This window comes from Pseudorca crassidens, chromosome 1 (assembly GCF_039906515.1).
Source record: "Pseudorca crassidens isolate mPseCra1 chromosome 1, mPseCra1.hap1, whole genome shotgun sequence".
Classification (NCBI taxonomy): Eukaryota; Metazoa; Chordata; class Mammalia; order Artiodactyla; family Delphinidae; genus Pseudorca; species Pseudorca crassidens.
The window spans coordinates 33095678-33102434 of NC_090296.1; positions in this window are offsets into that span (position 1 = coordinate 33095678).

Consider the following 6757-nt stretch of genomic DNA (forward strand, 5'->3'; position numbering starts at 1 on the left):
GTCACAAATCAAGCCTTGGTAAATTTAAGAAAATTGAAATCGTATCAAGTATGTTTTCCTACCACAATGCTATGAGACAAGATATCAATTACAGGAAAAAATCTGTAAAAAATACAAACACATGGAGGCTAAACAATACACTACTAAATAACGAAGAGATCACTGAAGAAATCAAAGAGGAAATCAAAAAGTACCTAGAAACAAATAACAATGAAAACACAATGACCCAAAACCCATGGGATGCAGCAAAAGCAGTTCTAAGAAGGAAGTTAATAGCAATACAATCCTACCTCAAGAAACAAGAAACATCTCAAATAAACAACCCAGCCCTACACCTAAAGCAGTAAGAGAAAGAAGAACAAAAAAATCCCAAACTTAGCAGAAGGAAAGAAATCATAAAGATCAGATCAAAAAGAAATGAAAAAGAAATGAAATAAATGATAGCAAAGATCAATAAAACTAATAGATGGTTCTTTGAGAAGATAAATGAAATTGATAAACAATTAGCCAGACTCATCAGGAAAAAAAGGGAGAAGACCCAAATCAGTAGAATTAGAAAAGGAAAAGGAGAAGTAACAACTGATACTGAAGAAACACAAAGAATCATGAGAGACTACTACAAGCAAAACTATGCCAGTAAAATGGACAACCTGGAAGAAATGGACAAATTCTTAGAAAAGCACAACCTTCTGAAACTGAATGAGGAAAAAACAGAAAATATAAACAGACCAATCACAAGCACTGAAATTGAAACTGTGATTAAAAATCTTCCAACAGGGACTTCCCTGGTGGCGCAGTGGTTAAGAAACCACCTGCCAATGAAGGAGACACAGGTTCGAGCCCTGGTCCGGGAATATCCCACATGCCACGCAGCAACTAAGCCCGTGTGCCACAACTACTGAGCCTGTGCTCTAGAGCCCGCAAACCACAACTACTGAGCCCACGTGCCACAACTACTGAAGCCCGCATGTCTAGAGCCCATGCTCTACAACAAAAGAAGCCACCGCAATGAAGAGTAGCCCCCACTTGCTGCAAATAAAGAAAGCCCGCACGCAGCAACAAAAACCCAATGCAGCCAAAAATTAATTAATTAATTAATTAATTAATTTTAAAGAAAAATCTTCCAACAAACAAAAGCCCAAGACCAGATGGCTTCACAGGCGAATTCTATCAAACATTTAGAGAAGAGCTAACACCTAACCTTCTTAAACTCTTCCAAAATATAGAGGGAGAAACACTCCCAAACTCATTCTACAAGGCCACCATCACCCTGATACCAAAAAGCAGACAAAAATGTCACAAAAAAAGAAAACTACTGGCCAATATCACTAATGAACATAGATGCAAAAATCCTTAACAAAATACTAGCAAACAGAATCCAATAGTACATTAAAAGGATCATACACCATGATCAAGTGGGGTTTATCCCAGGAATGCAAGGATTCTTCAATATACACAAATCAATCAATGTAATAAACCATAGTAACAAACTGAAGGAGAAAAACCATATGATCATCTCAATAGATGTAGAGAAAGCTTTCGACAAAATTCAACACCCATTTATGATAAAAACCCTCCAGAAAGTAGGCATAGAGGGAACTTACCTCAACATAATAAAGGCCATATATGACAAACCCACAGCCAACATCATTCTCAATGGTGAAAAACTGAAACCATTTCCACTAAGATCAGGAACAAGACAAGGTTGCCCACTCTCACCACTATTATTCAACATAGTTTCGGAAGTTTTAGCCACAGCAATCAGAGAAGAAAAAGAAATAAAAGGAATTCAAATTGGAAAAGAAGAAGTAAAACTGTCACTGTTTGCAGATGACATGATGCTATACACAGAGAATCCTAAAGATGCTACTAGAAAACTACTAGAGCTAATCCGTGAATTTGGTAAAGTTGCAGGATACAAAATTAATGCACAGAAATCTCTTGCATTCTTATACACTAATGATGAAAAATCTGAAAGAGAAATTAAGGAAACACTCCCATTTACCATTGCAACAAAAAGAATAAAATACCTAGGAATAAACCTACCTAAGGAGACAAAAGACATGTATGCACAAAATTATAAGACACTGATGAAAGAAATTAAAGATGATACAAACAGATGGAGAGATATACCATGTTCGCGGATTGGAAGAATCAACACTGTGAAAATGACTCTACTACCCAAAGCAATCTACAGATTCAATGCAATCCCTATCAAACTATCAACGGCATTTTTCACAGAACTAGAACAAAAAATTTCACAATTTGTATGGAAACAAAAAAGACACTGAATAGTCAAAGCAATCCTGAGAAAGAAAAACAGAGCTGGAGGAATCAGGCTGCCTGACTTCAGACTATACTACAAAGCTATAGTAATCAAGACAGTATGGTACTGGCAGAAAAACAGAAATATAGATCAATGGAACAGGATAGAAAGCCCAGAGATAAACCGACACACATATGGTCACCGTATCTTTGAAAAAGGAAGCAATAATATACAATGGAGAAAAGATTGCCTCTTCAATAAGTGGTGCTGGGAAAACTGGACAGCTACATGTAAAAGAATGAAATAAGAATACTCCCTAACACCATGCGCAAAAATAAACTCAAAATAGATTAAAGACCTAAATGTAAGACTGGACACTATAAAACTCTCAGAAGAAAACATAGGAAGAACACTCTATGACATAAATCACAGCAAGATCCTTTTTGACCCACCTCCTAGAGAAATGGAAATAAAAACAAAAATAAACAAATGGGGGGCTTCCCTGGTGGCGCAGTGGTTGAGAGTCCGCCTGCCGATGCAGGGGACATGGGTTCATGTCCCGGTCTGGGAAGATCCCACATGCCACGGAGCGGCTGGGCCCGTGAGCCATGGCCGCTGAGCCTGCGCATCTGGAGCCTGTGCTCCGCAGCGGGAGAGACCACAACAGTGAGAGGCCCGTGTACCGCAGAAAAAAAAATTAAAAAATTAAAAAAAAATTTTAAAATGGGACCTAATGAAACTTAAAAGGTTTTATACAGCAAAGGAAACCATAAACAAGACAAAAAGACAACCCTCAGAATGGGAGAAAATATTTGCAACGAAGCAACTGACAACGGATTAATCTCCAAAATATACAAGCAGCTCAGGCAGCTCAGTGTCAAAAGAATAAATAACCCAATCCAAAAATGGGCAGAAGACCTAAATAGACATCTCTCCAATGAAGATATACAGATTGCCAACAAATACATGAAAGAATGCTCAACATCACTAACCATTAGAGAAATGCAAATCAAAACTACAGTGAGGTATCACCTCACACCAGTCAGAATGGCCATCGTCAAAAAATCTACAAACAGTAAATGCTGGAGAGGGTGTGGAGAAAAGGGAACACTCTTGCACTGTTGGTGGGAATGTAAATTGATACAGCCACTATGGAGAACAGTATGGAGGTTCCTTAAAAAACTAATAATAGAACTACCATACAACCCAGCAGTCCCACTACTGGGCATATACCCTGAGAAAACCGCAATTCAAAGAGAGTCATGTACCACAATGTTCATTGCAGCTCTATTTACAATAGCCAGGACATGGAAGGAACCTAAATGCCCATCGACAGATGAATGGATAAAGAAGATGTGGCACATATATACAATGGAATATTACTCAGCCATAAAAAGAAACAAAATTGAGTTACTTGTAGTGAGGTGGATGGACCTAGAGTCTGTCATACAGAGTGAAGTAAGTCAGAAAGAGAAAAACAAATACCGTATGCTAACACATGTATATGGAATCTAAAAACAAAGAAACAATGGTCATGAAGAACCTGGAGCAGGATGGGAATAAAGATGCAGACCTAGTAGAGAATGGACTTGAGGACACGGGAGGGAAGGGTAAGCTGGGACGAAGTGAGAGAGTGGCATGTGCATATATACACTACCAAATGTAAAATAGATAGCTAGTGGGAAGCTGCCGCATAGCACAGGGAGATCAGCTCGGTGCTTTGTGACCAGCTAGACGGGCGGGATAGGGAGGGTGGGAGGGAGGCAGATGCAAGAGGGAAGAGATATGGGGATATATGTATAGCTGATTCACTTTGTTATAAAGCAGAAACTAACACACCATTGTAAAGCAATTATACTCCAATAAAGGTGTTAAAAAAAAAAAAAAAGAGTCGTGTACCACAATGTTCATTGCAGCTCTATTTACAATAGCCTGGAGATGGAAACAACCTAAGTGTCCATTGACAGATGAACGGACAAAGAAGATGTGGCACATATATACAGTGGAATATTACTCAGCCATAAAAAGAAACAAGATTGAGTTATTTGTAGTGACGTGGAGGGACCTAGAGTCTGTCATACAGAGTGAAGTAAGTCAGAAACAGAAAAACAAATACCATATGCTAACACATATATATGGAGTCTTAAAAAAAATGGTTATGAAGAACCTAGGGGAGAACCTACCAAATGTAAAATCGATAGCTAGGGGGAAGCAGCCGCATAGCACAGGGAGATCAGCTCGTTGCTTTGTGACCACCTAGAGGGGTGGGATAGGGAGGGTGGGAGGGAGGGAGATGCAAGAGGGAAGAGATATGGGGATATATGTATATGTCTAGCTGATTCACTATGTTATAAAGCAGAAACTAACACACCATTGTAAAGCAATTATATTCCAATAAAGATGTTAAAAAAAAAAAGAATATTAACAGAACCGTTATTTGCAATAGCCGAAAACTGGAACAACCCAAAAGTCCAACTACAGCAGAAGGCATAAACACGTGTGGTATATTCATACAATGAAATACTATGCAGTGACAAGAATGAACAAACTTCCAAGTCACAGAACATGTGGCTGAATCTCACGAACATGATCTTGACTGAAAGAAGCCAGACACAAAAGAAGTATACACTACATGATTCCATTTACATAAAGTTCAAAGATAAATAGGCAAAATGAATGTAAGGTGTTAGAAGTCAGGATGTTACCTTTAGGGGGGCATTGTGAGTAGAAGGGAGTATGAGGGGACTTCCGGGGTGCTGAGAACGTTCTGTTTCTTGACCTGAGTCCTGGTTACACAAGTGCTCGTTTTGCAAAAGTTCATAAGGTATATTCTTATGATTTGTTCACTTCTTTGAAGTATGTAGTTAGTTAATAAAAAATTTACTTAAAAAACCCTAAAACATCAATCAATCCAATGCTTGCACCTAGAATTACCATGACTTTGGTAACTATAAACACAGATGGATGTACGTATGTAGTTTTAGTGACTCAAATGCCTTCAGCGTTGTTGCTGCCTGTTGCATGATTTTTCTGAAATGGTGAGCTCTTGGTAAAGTGCTGAAAAATAAAGCACACTCTTCCTGCAATTGTTGTGATTGTTGTATTTCTGATTGTTATACAAAGGAGCTTTTTTTTCCTGCATAAACATCCAGCAGGGCATACAAGAAGCTGTGGAACACAGGGTGGTTCTTTGACGTGCAGGGCTGTCCTGTCCATTGCAGACCTACTGGCACCCCTCACCCACCCTGCCGTCTGTGAAATGGGTATGATGGCAGTATCTAGCTTGTAAGACTGTTGTAAAGACTAAATAAGTTCTTTTCAATAAAGTGCTTGGAAGAGAGCCTGGCACACAATGAGCACAAAGTAAGTGTTTAAATATTATTTTTGTCCTTCTGACCACTCCCACCCATTAAATGCCCGTGGTGCTGTTAATCATCATAACAACCAAAAATACCCTCACAGGTGTCTAAACAACCCCTAGGAGGTGACACTGCCCATAATGAACCATGGCTTTAAACCCACTGGATGACCAGGGCTCACAAGAAGTAGCACAAGAAGTAGCAGCAGCACCCACTGATCCATTCATTCATTCATTCACTCACCAAATATGTGTTAAGGACTACTTTCTTCCAGGTCCCACCCTCAAGCTGCCACCAGGCTGAGTGGGAAGACCAAGATGTCCACAAATAATGACAACGCAAGATAGTAAGTGTTTACATAGACCAGCAAATTGTCTATCGGAGATTCTAGCCTCCTGTAGAGGGGTGTGGTCAGCCTTCAGTTTGTTTTAATTTTTTATTTAGTTACCAGTATTTGAAAAGGAGAAGATTTCACATAAAAAGCAAGACTTCCTGCTTCTCTTTCAAAATCCAAAGCTTTGTACATGCTGGGCCTGCATTTGTTTGTCTGGTTGTGGGCTCTGCGTATACCACCGTCTCCAGCTGGCCCTCATTTACCTTCCCTGTCTTGAAGACCCTGGAGCTTGGGGCCACTGTCACAGATCTGTCTGCTGGTAGCTATGGGGACCCTGAGGAAAACAGAAAGCCTCCAGGATGAGCAAGTGAGTGAGCCTTGAACCCTCAGCGGGAGGCAAATAAAGAGGGAAAGGACCTGTCACTGGAGGAGGAAACGGTGCTCTGAAAGCAGGGGCATGCCTGCAGACCAGTTGCTAAGACATGGAGGCATGTGGCAGAGCCCTCGGGCCCACTGCTGCAGAGGGAAGCCTGGGACCAGCTGGAGTCAGGCCAGCACTTGGAAGTTCCGAGGTCTGAGACTAGCCTGCTGTCTTTCTCTGCGTACTTGTTTGACAGAGGTACGAGGTCAAAATCCGAGTGAGTGCCTGGGCTGAGGTGCTGCCAGACACTGCTCACGGTGTCCTTGCACCTGGGCCTACCCATCACACGTCTGGGGTCGGGGCATGGGAGACGAACAAGAAGCATGAAGAAAGTGGCAGGAACAGTGTGGTCCTTAGGGTCTCTGCAGGGCTGGCCT